General features: G+C 33.9%; 2 long non-coding RNA genes across 6 annotated transcripts in view; one reads left to right on the top strand and one right to left on the bottom strand.

Annotated features, from left to right (window-relative positions):
• LOC144289011 (uncharacterized) overlaps window positions 1–13,913 on the bottom strand; it is a 37,148-nt gene extending 23,235 nt beyond the window's left edge. The window contains exon 1 of the long non-coding RNA XR_013357080.1: window positions 13,770–13,913. This is a non-coding gene — a long non-coding RNA (uncharacterized LOC144289011). The remainder of the gene's footprint in view (window positions 1–13,769) is intronic.
• LOC144289010 (uncharacterized) overlaps window positions 1–21,884 on the top strand; it is a 327,654-nt gene that overhangs the window by 256,119 nt on the left and 49,651 nt on the right. For 2 of the 5 annotated variants that reach the window (XR_013357070.1, XR_013357069.1), the window contains exon 10: window positions 3,963–5,071. The exons of 1 other annotated variant lie outside the window; for it this stretch is intronic. This is a non-coding gene — a long non-coding RNA (uncharacterized LOC144289010). Of the gene's footprint in view, window positions 1–3,962; window positions 5,072–21,884 lie in introns of those variants that run through there. 2 more of the 5 variants (XR_013357074.1, XR_013357071.1) reach the window with 1 other exon arrangement.

Here is a 21,884-nt window from a genome sequence, read left to right as displayed (position 1 = left end):
ATTAATACAATAAGGGAGGCAACATTTTCTAGGAACTTGAGATCTTTGTTCTAGAGGTAGCTTTTGAGACTGGGGGAAACCCTAGAATAATATTGAATTGAGATGTTTCACAGACATAGAAGGAAACATGATGGCCTTATTCCCAACCCTACTGCTGAAAAAAATTAATGGAAAGACAGAGTGATCCATTTCTCTTCCTTTTTTCATACTGAATGATGAAGGTGATGTGCACTATGCCCTTTCTCCACCCTGAGAATATTCATTACAAAGAATGCATTTAATTTGTCTTACCACCTGTTACAATAATAATTAACAATCTTCTGTCTTTATTTTTTCTGTTCCTTCTACCTTTAAATCTTAATGTTTTTAGTTCTGCTGTGTGAAAGATAAGCTTCTGTCTGCCTTCTTAAGTTCTAGGGGCTGCCAGCAGCACAGGAGGGATCTCACAATTCTGACCATGGTGGTCACTTTTTGTGATAGGGACAGTGATGGATCACCAAAACCCATTCTCTATTTTTCTTGAAAGCATCACAAGGCTATATTTGAAAAAGCCTGAGTGCCCTGTGACTGGGTTCAGCCAACTTGGTGTAGGAAGAAGCACCCTGACCCATAACAACCTCTTGCACAGTCTCTCCCCTATCTATCTGCTGAATGTCTGTATTCAGCAGTGGACCTCAGAGCCCTAGGCAATGAGGAAGGGACAGAATGAAAGGAGACCAAGTCCTGGAATTGCCACACAGAAATCGCCTGCCAAACACCTGCAGGAAGCTATTATCTGAACAATAAACACATTTGATCATTTTATGCCACTAGATTTTGGTTTTGTTGCTATAGCTTTTAACTTGCTCTAATACATTCTGTCAAAGATCACAGTAACTATAAGGGTACTCCAGTCTTGACTGAAGCTTAAGCATAATGTCTTAAATTCACACAGTGCATTAATGGGAAGAGGTTAAAAGTCCAATCAGTCAATGATTCAGGAAGTGAACAATACTCAATGGGTCACTGTTACATGAAAAGTTTTCAAGGATTATCCTTGAATTGGACCATGAGGAAAGATGAAGGTAACCCAGGCATATTTCCGTACTCAAAGAAGGAAGAGGGATTAATAAAATTAAAATAAATGAAAATACACAATTTATATTCTCAATTTGATGAGCAATGCCCAACAGCCTCGAGGCTTTCAGGGAGAAGCTGCTGGTGGGTCATGAACGCTGTGGGTTCACTCGTGGGCTTATAAGCAGATGGACGCTTATACCAAACAGGGTCAAACTAGTGGGGGAACCAGGAGCTCCGAGTCATAGTTTCCTCAGAACCAGATACTTGAGAATGCTGAGAGGAGAAAGGAGTAACCCTGGAAAGAGAAAGTACAGTCGAGAGCGGCTTTGTTGTTATGGAGTGCTTTGTAAGTAATCCAGGTGCCTAGGGCAAAAGGATTCAAGTTCTGCCCTTACAGTATCTAAAACATTTTGGCTGCTAAACTTGTCAAAAAGTAGGATAAGATGAATATGGAGGAACGTGCATCAGCATTAGCAATGTCCCATGGGTACGTTTAATGAATTCTTAGCTACAGTCTTAAAATGGAAGCAAGGAGTGGACTGAAGTGATTAAACTGAATCGAGTATTTGGAGTGTGTTTACAAATATTTGAAATCTCACCTTGGAAGACTTGTGTAGAATTCTAAGTTGACCTGAAAAAAATAATATTAAAAAATTCCTGAGTGAAAAAGTGAGAATTGAAGGTCAATGAGAGCAAAGTTAAACCCAAGAAACAATCCAGGAGTGTCGTTCATCCAGGAGTGTCGTTCATCCAGAGGTTGGAAAAAATTAATTTTGGAATCCTTACTGCTGCTGACTTTAATTTCTTTGTGTAGTACATCTGCTGGATATGTGCAGCCTATCAGCTGCTGAAAAGTGACAGAGGATAGAGGGCTGGTTTCAGAAAGATCTGAGACAGCTGGTGAGATCATTGAACCTGGGAGGGAGGAAGGGAGGAAGTCTCTAGCAGGGCTGAGGTCAGAGCTGGAGCACTGGGACTTTCATGGACAAGTCAGCATGGTCCCAAAGTTCTCTGCTTCACTTCTTTTTAGAGATTTTCTATATAGAATTAAAAGCAATCAAGACTTAACACCATGTCTCTTAAAAAAAAAAAAAAAGTACTACCTTTAAAATTTTTTTCTTTTACATTACAGCTAGGCGTTTGCTATGAAAAGCATATTCATGAAAACTAGAGGGGTATCGTTTATAAAGCCTTGCTCTTTATGTTCTTTATAAAGGCCACCATGTTACTATATTGTGTGCCTAAAATGCTCTCTGCACAGTGAATAATGTCCTCGAATGGTATAAATTGTCCTTTCCATGGAAATGGAAGTTATACTATTCAAATAAAACTTCTAGAAAGAAAAACTGTAAATCTTTAAGATGAAATCTGTGTGCTGCAATAAAATAAATTATTCTTTTAAAACAGTTTAGCTTTGGTGATGGAATTGGCTTTTAGCGAGTAACTAAACAATTCTTGCATCTATCATCTTTACCTATTTATAGATACAGGCATCAATATTGTATAATTATATTAGATATATAGATATAGATAAACTAATTGAATATATATTTTTATACATATATACATAGGAGTTGAGTATAGGGTGGCCTGCTGACAGCATAAAGCATTTGCTCCTTGGTGAAATCTGCTGTGTCTGCATGTAGCAGGGGTCACACAAAAGCATTCCCAAAAGTCTCCTGTAAAACACACTCATAATGGCACTATGGGTTGGATTTCTGCTGCAGGTGATTGTCAGTGGTGACCTAGAGATCATATTCCACTCATTGGCCAATGTGTGTAGCTAACATTCCCAGTCTATTTTATTAGTACTCAGGAAGACTTGTAGGAGAACACATGGTATCTGTTTGGAAAAACGAGATTTTGTGCTCATTCATCCTATCAGTCAAGGTATAATTTATTTTCTTCCGCATTCACACTGACTTATTACCAATTATTTTTCATTTAAAATTTATAAAATTGCCTTTCTGCGATTTGTGATAATTTTAATAGGTCAAGAATGTGTATTGATCCTTAATATTTCATAGCTCTTGTTTGTTTGATAGGGAGTTTATTCTATTCCTTTGAATAATGTTGTAGGATTACAATCCTCCTGGAATTTCTGTGTTTTTCTAAATATAATGGACACTGCCCAATTCAGTTCATCTTTGTATGTAATATGGACATATATGCTGAAAGAAAAAAAAACATGCAAGAGTAAAAGCAGAGTGAAAATGGGGTGAATTCAACCTATGGCATGCAACTCACATCTTTCAATTCTTTATTATCTAGGTGGAACTTACCAAAAAGACATTAATTAGCCATATGTTACTTCAAAAATCTCCTCAACTGTATGACAACATCCTAATTATAGGAAATGATAAGGATCATTTAATACATGCAAATTGTGCATAGCACAAGGGAATTAGAGGGTAGACTGAACCGTAACACCTTGCTATAAAAGATGGGATAGCTGGGGAGAGATTTATCATCCTGTCCTGTGTCTGTATTTGCCAAACATAGGCCCACCTCACCCCATTACCTATGGACATATGCAAAAAATCTCTTTCTTAAATGATCTGACAGCAAACCCATATTAATATGCTAAGAAAACAAACAATAAAAGCCTATGGTTAAACTGTGTGGAAAACATGACCAGTTGAATGCCTGTGTGCCACTAGATCAATATAGACTGACACAAAATGAGAGAAAAAATGTATTTCATAGACTGATGCTGATAATCTCTCTAAAGGAAGGCATCTGTAAGCTGGAATTTGGAGGAAAAAAATCATAAGATAGCTGCCCTTTAAGAACTATTCTATCTTTCTGATAAAAGCTGATAGAAATTTTATTTTTTAGTATAAGTATAAATTTAACAGAAAGCATAATAAATTCAGGAAGATTCTTTTTTTTTTTTTTTCCAGGAAGGTTCTTAAGAGCTAACATCTGTGGATGATGTACCTGGATCTTCTCTCTCTTGTGCATAGGGGTGGGCTTCCTCCATGTCTTCAAAAAGCACAGATGTAGACAGTACCAACCATAATGGAGGCTCATGAATGAATAGACACCTTCAGAAAGACTACTCTTTTTCCCTAGAATGATGGAAGATTTTGTAATATTTTCCCTGGCCTAACTATCTCAAGGAAAAGCAAAATGCAAATTGATATTGACAGAGGACAACGGTAATTGGGAAATTCTAATTGGGAAATCAAGAAAGATGTTATCCCTGGATTACTGTTATTGGTTTCCTTTAATCTACTAGAATAATTAAGTTCCTTGAGTGCAGGGCTTAGGTTTCCTTATTTTGGAATCTTCTGGAGACCCAACCAGAATGCTTTATTTGGGTAAGTGTCCGATAGATATTTAGCAAATTGTAGCATATTAAAATTTCATGGTTCTTGGATTTTGAAGAATTGTACCAGAAAGGCCACTTCATTCAACTCATTTATGTACTAAAACTTCTGCTCAAAGTAGATTTTAAAAAAACAAAAACAAAAACACAACCACTTTATTTAATGAGGTCATTGTTTCTTTTTTTCTACTGAAAGAAATTAATGCAGACTTGGGCTCTCTGGATTTGAAAGTGTTCCCTGCTCTTTGAGACTTTCGAACTGTTATACAACCTTGGCATGCCCTGGTCGGATATCAGTAACTGATATAGAAGGTATCAGAGGTTCTTACTGTTGCTTCAACTAGAGCAGCTGCACTTTTATCTGTTTTGCATATTGCAAAATCTTGTTTGAAAACATGTAAAAATTTAGTCTAAAATATACATTCCTGAGAGTTCCTGTTCACATAATTTGAGGTAAGGCCAAGAACAGTTTTTTACGTGGCTTCTGCTTATAATGAATATGAGAATACTACAATTGTTTTTATAATAGTATGTATTGGGATCCCTGGGTGGCGTAGCGGTTTGGCGCCTGCCTTTGGCCCAGGGCGTGATCCTGGAGACCCGGGATCGAATCCCACATCGGGCTCCCGGTGCATGGAGCCTGCTTCTCCCTCTCCTATGTCTCTGCCTCTCTCTCTCTCTCCCCCCGCCATGTATGACTATCATAAATAAATAAAAATTTTAAAAAAATAAAAATCTGAACTTAACTGTTTAAATATATATATATATATATATATATATATATATAATAGTATGTATTTCTTACAACCTCTTCCACTGACAAATTTTTATTAAAGTTACTAGTAAGCATCTGGCATTGAGTTGTATTACTCCCATGAACATGAACTTGCTGCTAGTGTCATACTGATTGGTTGGTACTCATTCTAAAGCAATTGTTAGTTTAGTATAACCACTGATGCTGTGTACCATATAATCTTAGTTAAATTTCATAAATTCTTCCCTACTTGCAGATATGCCAATGAGTTTTTTTTTTAAATCAACAAAGATGGACAATAGTAAAAAATAAAAAAGAAAGACACAAATTGAAGTTAGAAGTTAAAAACTAAACCACAGTTTAGAGCTCCTCACCAAGAGTTCCCTGGAGGATAATGTTATCTGGGCAAAGCCAGACACACTACTCTTGGGACAGACCACTTTCTCCAATTAACAGAGACTTTGATTGATCATAAGGTTGAACACATCAGAAATAGTTGCTCTTTAAAACATTATTGAGGACATCATGTTTACATAATTAAAAAGGAATACCCGTCTCTAAACTTAATTCCAGAATTCCACTAGTTGCCTGAAGTATTTAGTCTACATGGGAGGCAGGGTGGAAATGGGGTGATTGGAATGGAGATTGCCTATTTCAAAACAGAAAATATGAGTACTGAGTAAGCACATAGAGTTTATAAGCATATAGGAATTGTCAGGGCAATTTTCTGACTAATCTTTCTTACGAATATAGGTGAACAATGATTCCCCACTTTCAAAGAAAGAAGGAAGTTAAAACCAGTGCTTGAATTGGACTAAGTAATGAATTGTTTAGGAAAAACAATGCCTATCATACTTGGGTGAGGGGTTACTTGGAAAAGGGGTGTTAGGATAAACATAATAATGTTTATAGGCTTTTCACATACATTATCTTACACGATATTTTTTTAAACCCTTGTGGTAGGAAGAGCAATTATTCTTTATGAAAAACTGTGCTTCCAGAAAGTTAGTTATACTGTCTCAAAGTGAATAGTTAGTGCAGGGTGAAGCAGAGACTCTCATTCTAAGTTAAGTACTATCTTCATGTTATAGTTTCAATATCATTCTGGACACAGAGAAAGGTATTACTAATTGATCTCTATAATATATTCTTACATGCTTTCTTTTTTTTCTTATTTTTTTCTTACATGCTTTCTGAAGATGAAGGTATAACTAGTTGATCTCTATAATATATTGTTATATTATATTGCTTTCTGAGGATGAAGCAACGCTTAGTATAAAATGGGCTTTCACTGGTTTTAGATAGTGGTTATAGAGACCATGTATGTAAGTAATGTAGATCATAAAGAATTGCGACCTAATGACCATGATGAACCCACTAATCAAGATTCTTTAATAATAGCAAGACAATATCTGTGATCTGAGATATAGTAAACATGGACTGACAGACGTAACCACACATAAATTAAATCCTTAATTAGGCTTGTTTTTTTTCCCCTGTATTATACGAGATCAAAATAGACAGGCTTGCTTATTTAAATGTGGGCAATAACAAACACTGGAGATCAGGGGAAAGCTTCTGCTAACATTGATGGCTCATTTCCCAACTGTCATCAATTCCTAACCATATTTAAATCATCCCTCCTTCTAAACTCAGCAATCTTAGACAGTTAAAAATATATTGTTGTTAAAAAAAAAAATATATATATATATATATATATATATATATATATATATATTGTTGTTGTTGTCATTGCTATGGAAAAGCAATGAGTCAAAGTGCTTTTAATGTACTCCCTACATAAAAAGTTTCATTATTCAAATTGAAATTTTTCTTTAAAAGGGAGAGAGAATGAACAGTTACTTCTTCTAAACTGCTATTATTTTTTTTCTTGGAAGAATTCAAGAAAATCAGTTCATTAGGTTTTTATTATTATTAACAAAAGGTAAGTTTCTCTTTCAGAGTCTTATGCACTAGTTTAAATGGACAAGGGTTGAAAAAGGTGATAATAAATGTAGGGAAAGTAGTCTTCTTTTAAAGAACTGTCAAGGAAATATGAATGATAAACAAGATAACAAGGGGACTACATTAATAAAAGGATAAGTATTAGAAACACACAATACTATGTGAAATTACACTGCAGTGGATAAACAAATTTAGTGAATCATTTTCTGCTGACAAAGTACTTAGCCAAAGGAAAGATGTGAAAATGAACAAAGGAAATATATTCCAAGGGGCCAAAAGGATTAGAGTGACAGAGAGGAGAAATGTGCTAGAATTCAATGTTTGAACAAGTCATGTGTCAAATCTGCAAGGGAGTGAATGTCATTCAGATTATGAAGGACAAAGATAGAAATATACTGCCAGAAGAATAGCACCCAAAATGAAAAACAGATTGAAGCATCTGGAATATTAAACAAAATAAAGCTATGGAATTTGCACTGTAAGTCAACTTTACAGGAGAGAATGTTGGAAAATGTCCACCAAAACCCACACACTCCATCTTGTATGGATGTAAGGTTAAAAAAAAAAAGAGGAGAGCCCAATTTTCTATGAAAGTTTGCAGTCAGACCCATGTAAATATGAGCAGAAAAAATAAAGGATAGATAGTTATTTCCCAAGATACTCTAGCCTGCCAAAAATTCTGAAATGAAGACATTTGCACCCAAAGGGAGTTGTGAACAACTTACCTGAAAACTTATTAAGTAAATAGGCTATTCTAAGTTAGTATTAAACGTCACAGGCCGAGTTTAATTACTTGTAATAATGATAAGCCATGCATAAAAACCCTTGACAGTGAAATCTTTCTTAAGTTTAAAGTTCTTTCGTTGCACAAATTACCAATATATTTGGTATTCTAGGAAGAAAAAGTTCTTTATTGCTTCATTGGCTGAGCTGAGCCACCCATTGCTTGAGCAGTTAATAAATATAAACAAGTTTAAACACCTGGGGTAGGTAAAGAGCGTGATAAATGCTTGGTTTTTCTTACATTAGAGAAAAGATAATACATTAAAATGAATGCAGTGATCACAACATGGTAATTCTGAGTTCTATCAAGAATAAATCTCAAAAAAAAAAAAAGAAATCTCATCATTTAATACTTGGCTATATAAATTAAAGGGACTAGTCATCAACGAATTAATCAATCTTTAGGAAAATCTTGGAAACATTGAGGAAAAGTTAACTTTAAATGATTACCCTAATCAAAGAACTGATTATCTTGGGCTCTGTCGTTTACTCATAAGAAGATGATTTCCATTATGAAAATGTAGCTGGACTATAAGTTCTCTCCAATCTACTGTCCTGCATTTGACCATGGCAACATCTTGGGTGTTATCTTGGACTCTTTTCCTACCATAATATCTCCTCTAGCCATTTTCATTGATTTTCATTTCCTTTGTCAACACCGTATCTCTCCTGAATTATTGTAACAACTCCTGCTCTGATCTCTCTGCCTTGCCCTTGACCAGGGTGTGCATCATGCTGCAGTGAAGTGGGCTGAGCAGCTCTACCACTGTATCTGTCTTTGCCTAGTACTTTGTGTCACCCATGCTAGACTATTTGCATGCTTTTAAGGAACAGAAATAGTGTTTTTAGAACTATTAAATCCCTAATTTCTGGCATTTAGCATGCACTCACTCAATATTTTTGAGGTTGAATAGCTGCGTAAGAAAATCCTACACCTACAGAAGAAAATTATAAATGATGATTTGCAGAAAGAAATGTTACCTTCAGAATTACAGTTTTGGTGCATCGTGAAATAGGTGCAATTTCATCATTAGCTCTAAAAATTTAGTGTGCATTCCCAGCATTACCTTTATGGGCAAAATTATTCCAAATTCAAAATAACTGAATAATCCTACAGACCTTTACAACACATGCCATTCATAACATATGGTTTGTTATATTTAAAATAAATAGCACCTATTAAATCTAATAAGGTCTGTGGAAATCATGAAATGCAAGAGATAAATAAAAATAGAGCATTTTCTATTCTGAAGTTGGAATGTTATGTCAAGCAAGTAGAAATAAAATGATTAATGTAGGATCTGGGGAAATGGATGGTGTACCCAAGCAAATAATCACAGATATAGATTGTACTGTCTCCATTCCCAGTTTGACAAGTGAGATGTACCACCTCACCACGGAATTCTTTGCAAGCACTGTTTTTAAAATCCTACACTTTTTTATGCTGTCCATCTTAACTGGCAGGCCATAAATAAATGTTGACATGGCATTACTGTGTGTCTGTTCCACTTCACCAATTTTTGGATTAAAAAAAAAAATTCCTAGAAACAGTACAGGATAGCAAAAGAAAAGGTAGCTGGAAGTTTGTTTGTGTGTGTGTGTGTGTTTTTTTTTTTTTTTTCAATTCTTGAGAGCTTGATAACTGACCAGGATGCTTCTCTGAAAAAGATTAATGATAACTGCAATGATTTAGGACTGTCCCTAATTTCTTTATCAATAAAAATTATAGGGGAGATGAGCTAGCGCTAACACATTGTGCTTCTTCAATGTGTTTCTTTAGGCTTTATTAAGATTGTCAAAGTCTAGAAGTGAAGATGATCCTTTATAATCTTCTAATGTCCAGTGAATTTTTTAAAACTTTCAATCATATATTCCCTTGGGATAAGGTAACAAATTTGTTCAAGGGGCTTGTTGAGTTGAACTGGATACACCCAAAAATGATGGACTTAACTGAAAATACTATCTTTCCATTCCACAAGGCCACCAGTGGCTAGGAATCACTGCTAACTATTAACCCCATTTACAACACCCCATGATACTATAATTCTTCCAATAATTGTCAACTATTTCAAATAAGAATGATATCAACTCGTTTTAATGGAAAGACTATATAGTATTCTGAAGATCATGGAAACTAAAGATGGAAAATGAGATAAAGCTAGAGGACAGACAATAAAACGATCAAGTCAAATAAATATAGCTATAATTCAAAAAAGATGGAATTTCACTTGTCCACTACAAGAGAGCACTCACAGAAATACATCAGCAGTAATTTGGGTAAGATGTATTGTCAGAGACTCTCGGTGGCATTGAGTTAAGCAGGGTTGGGAAACACCAAACATTCAGTTATGAGGCCACAGAGATAGTTTGTAGCAAATAGTTTGAACCAATTTTTGTATTCCAAATGGTCATTCAACCTGCTTATAAATACTGATACAAAAAAAGGAACCAAGTTTGGTTACTTAATAATTTTCAAGAGCAACTGCACTGATATAAGCATAATATCAAAGTAATATCTAGTCTTAAGGGATCTTTTTAGCCACTACCGAACACTGTTCATAAGGTTCAGTTTTTATTATTTAAAAATTTTAAAACACTATGTAGACAGAAGTAGAGAAAAACATGCTTATTTACACTAAATGAATTTTTAAGGGACTATGAAAAAAATCCCTAATGTATCTAGCTTATTGGATTTCATCAGCTGTTATGTGAAATTCCTTTCCCTACAAAATGTGAAAAACCAAGTAGTAAATTCCACTGGGTCTTTTCCTGAGCATAAAGACATCAGCCTTCTAGTGTATCTTGTATAAATATACTTATGTTCCTTTATAAAACATACAGCTACATGGTAAATACAATGCTAGAGCTTTGGGACTTGTCAGGCCATTGTTTGCATGAAGTATGTAGAAAAAAATTGAAATAATTTAGCTCCAATAGCATATGGGCAGAATTTATAATATCCAAATAAAGAATTGTGTAAGCTCGAACTAAATCTTTCATAGATGATGGAGACAAAGAGGTCTTCATGATCCTTTGAATATCGTAACATATTATAATTTTTAATCTATTAATTCTGCATAGATTTATTGTCCATCTGCTATGTGCACAACACTATGCTGTCTCTTTTTGTTTGGTTACTAGAGTGTTCTATTTTTAGTGCATATTCTGAAGAGAGAAAGGATTTAGTTTATTTAATATGTCCATATCCTCACCTATCCATTAGAAACCTATAGGCTCTAAATAGATATATATAGTAGAATTTGATTGTACTCAGTCCTCCAGGAAGTGAGGTGGAGGAAACAATGAAATGACCTTTATCTGGGAACAGAATCATTTTTAAAAGAAACCAAAATTAGTGCTGGGCTCACAAATTATACCCAAACCCTGAGATTTTAATAAAGTTGTCACATCAGAGTTATCTATTCCCTGTCACTTTATAAATAAGTATGTTTAACTTTTATAATAACAAAATAAGACAGGGCATTTGGAGTGAAAGGTCAAGATAATAAATCTGCTCACATGAACCCAGTCCATCTAGACAGTATTGATTTTGTTATCTGTGTCTGCTCCAAACATTTCCTGTAACAACTTTACAAAGCTCATCAATCAAACTTATCCTATACATAAAACATGTACAAGGCAAAGTGGATGGGAAATACTCTTTTCAACATTTACAGTCCTACCTACTTAGTAGTATCTTATAATCAGTAACATATTTCTCATATGATTGATAGTAGTCTATCTGGAAAATGACCATTCTGAGTCTGGTCATACAATTTTGATCGTTCTACTTCATTGCTGAGCTAACTCTTTGCATGAAATAATAGTGTGAGCTTTGGATTCTGCCAAAGAGTAAAATAATTTACTAATGACCTTAAACCAGACACAAAAGTAAAGATTTTAAGCAGAAAAATTTGATCAATTCAATTATATCATACTGAAAATCTTCCAGATGATACCAATACAAAGCTAAAGGCAAGCACCAAAACTATTTGAAACATGTATGGCAGACAAAACATAAAACTCAGAACATATGATATATCCATGGGACAAAGATATGAACTAGAAATTTACAAAAGATGATACAAGAATGGTCAACATACAAATAATAGTAAGTCCAACTTCACTGACAATCGAGGAAAAGCAAATTAAAGGAGTGAGATATATTATCTCACCTATCAAATTGACAAATTTATTGGTCTGACAATCCCAAGTGTAGACAAGTTTATAGGTAAATAGATATTCTTAAAAATTTTGCTGGTTGGAGAAGAAATTGGTACAACTTCCTTGAGGACTAAGTTTGTAATAGCTAATAAGTTTGAAAAACCCATCCCTTACAACTCAGCAATTCCTCTTCTAAGTAAATACCCTTGATAAATTTTAAAAATGTGTTCAAGGAGATGTATTGACAGTTCTTCATTGTGACATTGTTGGAATATTAAAAACCAAAAGCAACCAAAATGTTATTAACAGATAAATGCTAATTACATCATGGTGTATTTATGTGATAGAATAGATCTCTCAAGTATAATGTTAAGTGAAAAGAAGGTAATTCTATATTGGCAGGTAAAGATAACATGATTTCGATAATAATATCATAAAATGTATGTAATATATTTAAACTCACAAAATAATATTACATGCTTTCATGGATGTATACCTACATTAAAATGTACATGAGGATAAATATCAAGAATAAATAAATTTTATGGTAGTAGTTGCTTCTAGAAAGGAGGAAGAAGAATGGGCCAGGCAAAATGTTCAAAGGAGTATTGTGTTTTTCTTACTTAACAAATTATATTGAAATATGATCTGAAGCAAGTGCTATTTATGTTTATGTTAATGGTTATTAATTTCAGATGGTAACATATTTAACTTTATCATATTTCTCTATATACTTTTCAATTAGGTTAAGTTTTTACAATGAAACATTATATTCACAAAGGAAATTATAGTTAAATATTTTCATTAAACAATAATTTAGGAATTACTGTTTTATTACACATACATTTATAATCACATGTATTATAATGGTATTTAGTGTTGGTATTATATACCCATTCTCAAAAGGTTACAGTAGAGCTGCCCCTTTATTGATCGTGTTTGTAAATTAGTTCCAATAATTTCCAGATGGAATACATTTCCTTTAAATTCTACATGTTCCTGGTAACTTTGCCCCATTTCTGACCTATCATCTTCTTTGATAGCTCCACAACCTTAGAGCAAGATCCTTACCCACTCTTCTGCACTCCATTCCTCTCTGTCTGAATTACCACATCATACCATGTACTCTTGTTATCTTTGTTACCTTTTTTTAAAAAAAAGATTTTATTTATTTATTTGAGAGAGAGCAAATGAGAGAGAGGACACAAGCCAGATGAAAGGGCAGGGGGAGAGAGAAACAGACTCCCCACTGAGCAGGGAACCCGTCGTGGGGCTCGATCCCAGGACCTTGAGATCATGACCTAAGCTGAAGGCAGACACTTAACCAACTGAGCCACCCAAGAACCCCTACTTTTGTTACCTTGACAAACCTAAGAGAAAAGGCTGAGGTTCCTGGCCTCTCTCATGCTTAGAAATCCATGTCCTTTTAGCTCTGTATATCCCTTATTCTGAACCCTTCCATCCTTCCCAAATCCATTCTGGAGAGAAACTTCTGGAACTCATAATTAGTCATCAGCTAATTTCTCTATAACTTCTACCAATATTTTGAAAGTTCCCTTCATTTTCTTTTTTGAAATGAAATCTGCCCTTACTCCTAGTGATATGCATTCCTCTGTAGGCTTTACAAATGGAGGTTGTCTCTCTCACACATGCCCTCTTCTAGGAAATCCCTAGCAATTTCGAAGCTCATGCTTCATACTCTATTATCCTTACCCTCCTTATTGCAGCTGTGTCGATGCAGTAGGAAATTCCCCTTCATTCCTTGGTGATTTTAGCTGTTGGACATCTCAGGTTCCAGAACTCTGAAAAATAATTATCTGTAGTTTACACCACCCAGTACATGGCATTTTGTTATAGCAGCCAGAGCAGAATAATATGATAGGCATGGCTAAATAGTGGGGAAAGGGTTGCTATGAAATAATAGGACAACTTGCGTTGTCTAGAGAAAAGGGAAGTCAGAAGGAAGACATGATTTGAATGTGGGTGTTATCATTTCCTAATAATTCAAAGATTGAGTAATTCTGGAATAGATGATTATCAATTTGGAAATCCACTGTACACTTTATACATTCAATTTTGCTATTATGCTAAATAAGGGCTTGCCCTAGCCTCAAACATTAGTCAGCATGGGCCTATAGGCACCTATTAGCACAGAAGGAATGGACAGTACCAGCTGTTGCCTTATGCACTGTAACATGCCAAATGCCATCTGTTGGAGGTATGGAAAATTTCTTGTCCCCAAGGTGTCATTTATCTTACATTTTCTGGTAACTGTTTTTTTTTTTTACATGCACACATATTTTTCTTTATTTAACTTAGGCCCTGATAATTAGCATACAAATCAGAAAAACGGAGTGCCTCACAACTTACATATCCTCTCCAAATCTTTAAAGAACCAAATGCTAAAAAACACACACAAAAGATATTTAAGTCATAAAACACACACACAAACACAAACTTTAATCACCTTCAGGAACCATGATCCAATAACATATTTAATAGGTAAGATCTCGTTCATCCATATACAAAAGAAAAAAAAAAAAAAACACAACCCTCAACTTTAAGACACTTGCCCCTAGCAAGGGCACTTAAGAGTTAGAATGGTTTTCTAATGGTTAGATTTTGTATGCAGTTTGGATACTAAGTACATTTGTTTGCTAGAACTGCCATAACAAAATATCACATACTGGTTGGCATAAACGACAGAAATTTATTTTCTCATGGTTCTGGAGGCTGGAAGTACAAAATCAAGGTGTTAGCAGGTTTGGTCTTTTCTGTGGTCTTGGTTTGTATATAGCACTTTCTCACTGTGTTCTCACATGGTCTTTCCTCTGTGCATATACACCCCTAGAGTGTCTCTGTGAGTCGAGATTTCCTCTTCTGTAAAGGAGACTATCAGGTTGGGTTAAAGCTGACTCTAAAGGATTTCTTTTAACTTAATCATTCCTGAAAGGCCCTTTCTCCAATATAGTCACATTCTGAGGTACTGGAATTTAGAATTTCAGCATATAAATTTTGGGGAGGACACAATTCAGTCCATAACACAATGAAATCATAAAGAGAGCCTCTTCCTTCCTTCCTCCCTCCCTCCCTCCCTCCCTCCTTCTTTCTTTCTTTCTTTCTTTCTTTCTTTCTTTCTTTCTTTCTTTCTTTCTTTCTTCTTTCTTTCTTTCTTTCTTTCTTTCTTTCTTCTTTCTTTCTCTTTCTTTCTTTCTTTCTTTTTCTTTCTTTCTTCTTTCTTTCTTCTTTGATTCTGTTGCTTATAAGAAAATCCTAAAATTGTCTCTTTAAGAAAAAGTTTGTATTTGTGCTACTTTTATATTAAATGAGAGAATCCAAGATCACAGATGAAGATCTGGCCAGAATTAGGAGGGGTTTTGTAGTTCTCTTGAGTCATCCATTTATTAACAGAGAAGCTGCCACTCACCTCATTAAGTGATGTTTATCTAGGTAGTCTCACTACATTGAATGGAAAGCCCACAACCCACATGTCTAATGTCCACTGTTAACCTTAAAATTGTCACTTTTTCCAATGAGAAATCACTTTAATACATGTATTCTTCCTCTGAGCCTTTGCAGGTTGTTTTCTTTTCCTTGTTGGACACTGTTTTTTCTTCTGTCTCAATTAGAAAGAGGAAGATTTGATTCCCCCAATAGTTTTCAATAAACAGAGTATGTGGACTTGCCTTTAGCATGTATCTCTGTTAGTTGGGTCTTGATCCAATTCTCTAAGAGGCATGTGCACAATTCCAAGTATAGCTCTCCATCTTTCTCTGGGGAATGCATCATTCTTTCTGGCCCAGCATTTTTTTTTTTTTTTTTTTTTTGGTGGAATTCTTCCTCCTAGAATGACATGGGCACCATTAGGCCCGCCTAACCCTAACCCCACCATTCCTATCCACTTGCTCTCTAGGGAATACACCTATGTATGTGTGTGTGTGTAATATATATGTGTGTATATGTATATTACATAGGTGTAAATATATATATATATTACTATATATATATTACACACACATAGGTGTAGGTGTATATATATATGTAGGTATATATATATGTGTGTATATATATATTATATATATATATATAGGTATATATATATATGCTCTGTATGTACATTTGAAAGGAAGATTGGGTAAAGAGAAAAGGCAAACATTTATTCTGACTCCCTGGCAAGTCTGCACTTATAATTTTGTTATTATCTTTCAACATCTAAAGTTGTACCAATACCTCTGGTAAAAAGATACTTCTTAAAATAGGCTTTTTATTATGCAGTTTTTTATAGCTTCATATTCATCCACCAGCAACATTTTTGAGTATTTGCCACATATCTATCATTTTCTAGGTACTGAAAGTTGCTGATTATGTGAATAAAAACATCTTTTAATAACTTTTGTCCACAATGTAGCTGGTGTAGCTTGTGCTCCATGACATCACTTATAGTTAGGATGGAAAAGTATTAAGCACTTAAGAAACATCCTAACCTACAAATTATTTTGAATGTCTTCATCCCATCTTAATATCAGTGGAAGATTTGTTTTTTTGGCACTGTGACTTACACAGACAGAGAGACAATATGGCAAATTTTTCATGCTTCTATTACGAAGAAATATAAAGACCATTGTTCTCAGTCAACATTTTAAGAGATTTAACTTTAAGGTCATTCCATGTTGTAGAAACACAAAGCATGCCAAATTTAATATTTACAGAAATCTTATTTTAGTTTAGACTTCTTTCCTTTTCTTTAATTGGCAAACCTAAAGTTTCTTTTCCTTCTTCTCTGCCAACAACAGGTTACTGAATCATACATTCAGCAAAAGTAAGCATTTAGATATTGTATCTAAAGTTTTAACAGAGAGCCAAAATAGAAATCTAAAATAGGCATTAGTTCATTTTTGAAAAAAAAAAAATCCATTGATGTGAAGTTAGAATCATCTATCCATTATATAAATTGTACTTTAAAAACAATTGGTGTTTTTCTGTTGATATTTACCATTGGTTGATATGATCGTCTCTATCTAAAATTAAAAGCTTCTTTCTTACATATAAAAAAATTAAATGAGCATTATTAGCATTATGTTAGGAATACAGATACATAGAAGTGGCCTGTGATCTAGAACATACTGTTCCATTCTTAGTCCAATTTGTGATTCTCTGAAAACCTTCATTCCTGTGGTTTTAACTATAACAACAAATGTAAGGCCAACTAAACAGTAGATTCCCAAGAGACAAATGTCTTACATTGTCATCAAATGTCAGCCCAAAACTGGGGCAGGGAACCCTGGGTGGCGCAGCGGTTTAGCGATCCTGGAGACCAGGGATCGAATCCCAAGTCGGGCTCCCGGTGCATGGAGCCTGCTTCTCCCTCTGCCTGTGTCTCTGCCTCTCTCTCTCTCTCTGTGTGTGTGACTATCATAAATAAATAAAAATTAAAAAAAAAATGTCAGCCCAAATCTGGGGCAATACTAGAGGCTGTGCCTGGAGATTAATTAAGCCATTTATGGTCAGTGTTTCATTGTTCTTGTTTAAGAAACAATGACATATTGAAAAAATAAGCAGATTTCCTCCCCTCTCTCTCTTTGACCTATATAGCATTAGCATTTTTTTCTTTCCTTCATCTTACATTATTACAAGCAGAGAATTAACTTGTGATTCTTCCAGTGTTTTTCTTCTATTTGTCAGTATGTTTATCTGTGTGCATTGAAGCATACAGATTCGAGGATGAGACGAGAATCATGACAAAACCGGCATTAAACTAATTTATCAAATGCATATGAAATAATCTTTTTAAGTGCAAAATAATGTGTACATTAAACCAAACTGTCTGACATTGAGGAAAAAACAGGAAAAAAAATATTTTTAAAGTAGGTAAAGCAATAAGAAATCGATGTTTTAGAATATTCTAAACAATATTCTTCCAAGAATAAAAATCACACTTAGAATTTTTTTTTAATTATGTTGAAGTTGCCAATAAATACTTTTAGGAAGGATAATTTAAAGAATAATTAAAATTCTTCACAAAAAAAATGATTTTTTTACTTAAGATGATTTAATGAAAAAATATAGTAATAATATTTTATATTCATGAGTACTTGACAAGTATGAAGCATATTCACAAATATTTCCATTCAAATGGAAGATAATCTTTGCATCATCAATTCTACGAAGTTTGAATGTGAGAGTTCTCAAAATGTTACTTGATTTGAATTCAACCATGTGACATCAACTGTAAAGGAAACAATGTTTGTTTTTCCTGATCTTTTCATCATTAAAAAGAAACATTATATACCAATTCTTTATCACCCAGCAAATATGTTAGATTAACTAAAGTATGAAAGCCTAAACATGGAGGTGTTAATAATCCACAAATGGGTCTGTTAATACCAGTTTACAGGTTTGCTATAAGAAAAACAGACATATTAAAAATGTTTAGAGTTTACTTGAGAAACATCTATTTCACTTGGGCAGCACCAAACTAGAAATAGTTAGGAGCACTTATATTTTAAAACGTTGGAAGTCACACAACTAGTTTTGGAAGTATGTATAAGCTCTAAAAATGCAAAAAGAACTTCGCATTGTTAATATTTGGAGTGTTATCTTGATTATCAGGTAGCCTTATGTCTAGCCTTCATTTGTGTTTTACTTTTGTCCGTTTCTGTCTGGAAGAAGTTATTTACTGAGCTTTTACTTAGAAAGTAATTCTGGTGAAAAAAGTGTAAGCAGGGCTTTTTATTTTCAGGGTGGTAGTGTTATTTCCTCTCTTCTTTCAGTATACATAGTTATGTACAGAATGCAATAGAGTAACCAAAATTTTCAGATAATAGACCATTTTTTATATTTTCTCATTAAATATATAGCATACCCTTTTAGGATCCTGATTAATAAATAGCTGTTATAAATCTCTTAGCTTCTTCTATGTAACCAATAGTTTATGGAAGTGAAATTTCTTAGTGAAATTATTTTCCTATTGATTCAGAATTAACTTAAGCACAGAGGTATAGCTATAGGTATAACACTGTTCACAAGGTATAATGTGAGTTTTAAAAATTTTTTTAAAGATTTTATTTATTTATACATGAGAGACACAAAGAGAGAATGAGAGAGACAGAGACATAGGCGGAGAGACAAGCAGGTTCCATGCAGAAAGCCCAATGTGGGATTCAATCCCGGGATCACGCCCTGAGTCAAAGGCAGATGCTCAACCACTGAGCCACCCAGGCATCCGAATAACGTGTTTAAAAAAAAAAAAAAAAAAAAAAGTTCTTAGTTTTATAAATGTCCTCCTTCACAAAAAAAAGTTCAGAAAAAAATACTATACTTTATGTAAATATCTGTTTTATTAACTGATACTGTAAGCATGCATGATATATGGTTTAATATCCTGGCTTTGCAGTCTTTAAGACAATCAGTTCATTGATTTGTAAATTGATTCAAAAGCCCTTTTTGATAGTTATAGAATTCAATAAAGCTAAAATTATTTAAAACAAGAAAAAAGTGGATTTAAATCTCATTTTAAATAGAATGACAAACCCCCATAGCTTAATGAAAATAAACTTGGATGCAAGTTTTAGCCTTCTGGTGGAAAACTGCCAAAAAAGCTTTCACTAGATAACAATCACTGTAATTATAATAGCAACTGACAATGGTTTAAATATGACCCCCAAACACATCCTTTAAGAAATCACAATGCTCTTAAACAATCACTTGGTCAATGACAGGGTTATGGGTATGAGTATGAGAAGCCAGGATGACAAGAATGGGGAAAGCAGGTGTCCTGTACAAAAAGAAGACCACCAAACCTGCTGGGATAATTTAGATAATTAATTTTGTCCTTGAATTGACATAGTTGTTTTAAATTTGGCATATTTTGCCACCCTGTTTTATTTTACTGATAATGTTAGAAAGCTTTTCCATGAGTTGATATAACTGGTTTGAAGTTGGGGCATTAATGGTATTTTGCTAATATGACACTTTGTTTTATAATCCTTTGGTTTACATTATTCCAAACTAGTAATTGGTTGAAATATTTAAAAAGAAAGCTTACAATTTCAGTAACAGATGTACTTATTTTTCTTACTAAATTTAACACATTTACCATGTATGCATACACAGTGTGTGTATAGATATACGTATCATACACATGTATATGCACATACTCACATGTATACATGCATGTATTAATATAGCCAAACACTTGTCTTACTTGGGAACTTGAATAAGTATAGAGAGAGAATAATTAAATATAAAAAATGTAAATTAGCAGAAGTAGAAATTTGGGCTATGCAAAGCCCACAGAATTTCAGCAGTTTAGCTGTTAACTGTTATTTGTCCAGGACTCCAAAATGGAGTCATTGATGTTTCTAGGAGTAAGTACAGTTTTGCTGTAGTCTGGACCAGTGTCCAGAATTATACGTTAATAATCAGAGAATACTTGTTATTTCTCAAAAAATTCCTGGAGGAATAGAAAAGTACCAAATACTGCTGTGGATTAGAAACTAAAGTGTAAAAGTCAAGAATGTGATCCATGCCCTCAGTAAAGGTAGTCCCTAGCTCAAAAAGTCCTGTTAGTATGATCAAGACTACTTTTCCATGCCTTCCTAAAATAAATGAAAAATACCAAAGTAAAGATCCTTTCAAAAGGAGATATAGTGGAATTTTACCTTCTCTTTAGATTTTGGTAATTAAAGCACTGTTTATTCTACAACATGTGTAACCTCAGCTGTTTCTCCTTTGTCTTCTCATGTTCCATGAACTCTCCTTAAGTACAATCCGTGAACTCTCCTCAAGTACATTCTATACTTTACCTTAGTTTTAGAACCTCTTACACAGAAATGCCTCTTCAATGAATTGTACCCATTCTGATCACACATTTCATTTAGCATTTATATTCATATTATTTACATACACTAATATTGTTTTCTATTTGCCTTTAATATAACTGTGGAATCTTTTAGGTCATCAAGGAATTCTTCTATCATTTTACATAATTTAGAACATATTTATTTATTTATTTATAATGATTTAGTATCGTAAAATAAAGGCACTGCATGTATAAGCAAAATACTTTTTCTTTCCCTTAGAAGTGCTCGAATAAATTATATCATAACAGGCACAAAATTTTGATGATGCTCAGCTTTTAGAGAATTTAAGAATAATAATTTTTAATGTAGAAGTCCTTCAACTTCAAAACAAGAAAGAACCAGGTCTGAAATTGAGTTTAAATGTACTAAAAGTGGGAATACAAATAGTTCAGATGGTCAGTTTTTTTTTTTCTGGGAACATCTCAAATTGCTTTCTGTTAATATGGATAAGTTTATAATTACTTTCAGATAAAGCGGAAGTTAAAGCTTACAATACTCCTTCCTAGCTGTAATAAACTTAGGCTAATTCTAGATAAAAATTTTTCAACAAAGGTAGTACCGCCCCCTAGGGGTTATTTTGGAAATCTGTGGAAGTTTTTTAGGTGTTAACAATGATTGGGTGACAACACTTTTGATTAATGGAAGGGTGCTAAAGTTTCTTGATATTCTGTAATGAATGATACAGTCCCCCACAAAAGTTCATCACACATCAACACACAAACTTGGAATACCCCACTGAATATTAATGTAGATAAAAAACTTGCTCATAATTATGTCCACCTAGAACCTATCTTCATTTTATATATAAAGATTTTCTGCACAATTTTAATTTCCACTAAATCTTCCAAGAATGGGAACTGCCATTTACCTTTATGGAAGACTATACTGTGTTCTGTTTGGAAATCTGGAGTTATTCAACATTTTAGAAAATCGCATAACCAAACACACTAGCTCTCTAGCTGAGTTG

This window comes from Canis aureus, chromosome 18 (genome assembly GCF_053574225.1).
Source record: "Canis aureus isolate CA01 chromosome 18, VMU_Caureus_v.1.0, whole genome shotgun sequence".
NCBI lineage: Eukaryota > Metazoa > Chordata > Mammalia > Carnivora > Canidae > Canis > Canis aureus.
Note: the sequence above shows the minus strand (reverse complement) of the source record. Positions and strands in the feature narration are given on the sequence as shown.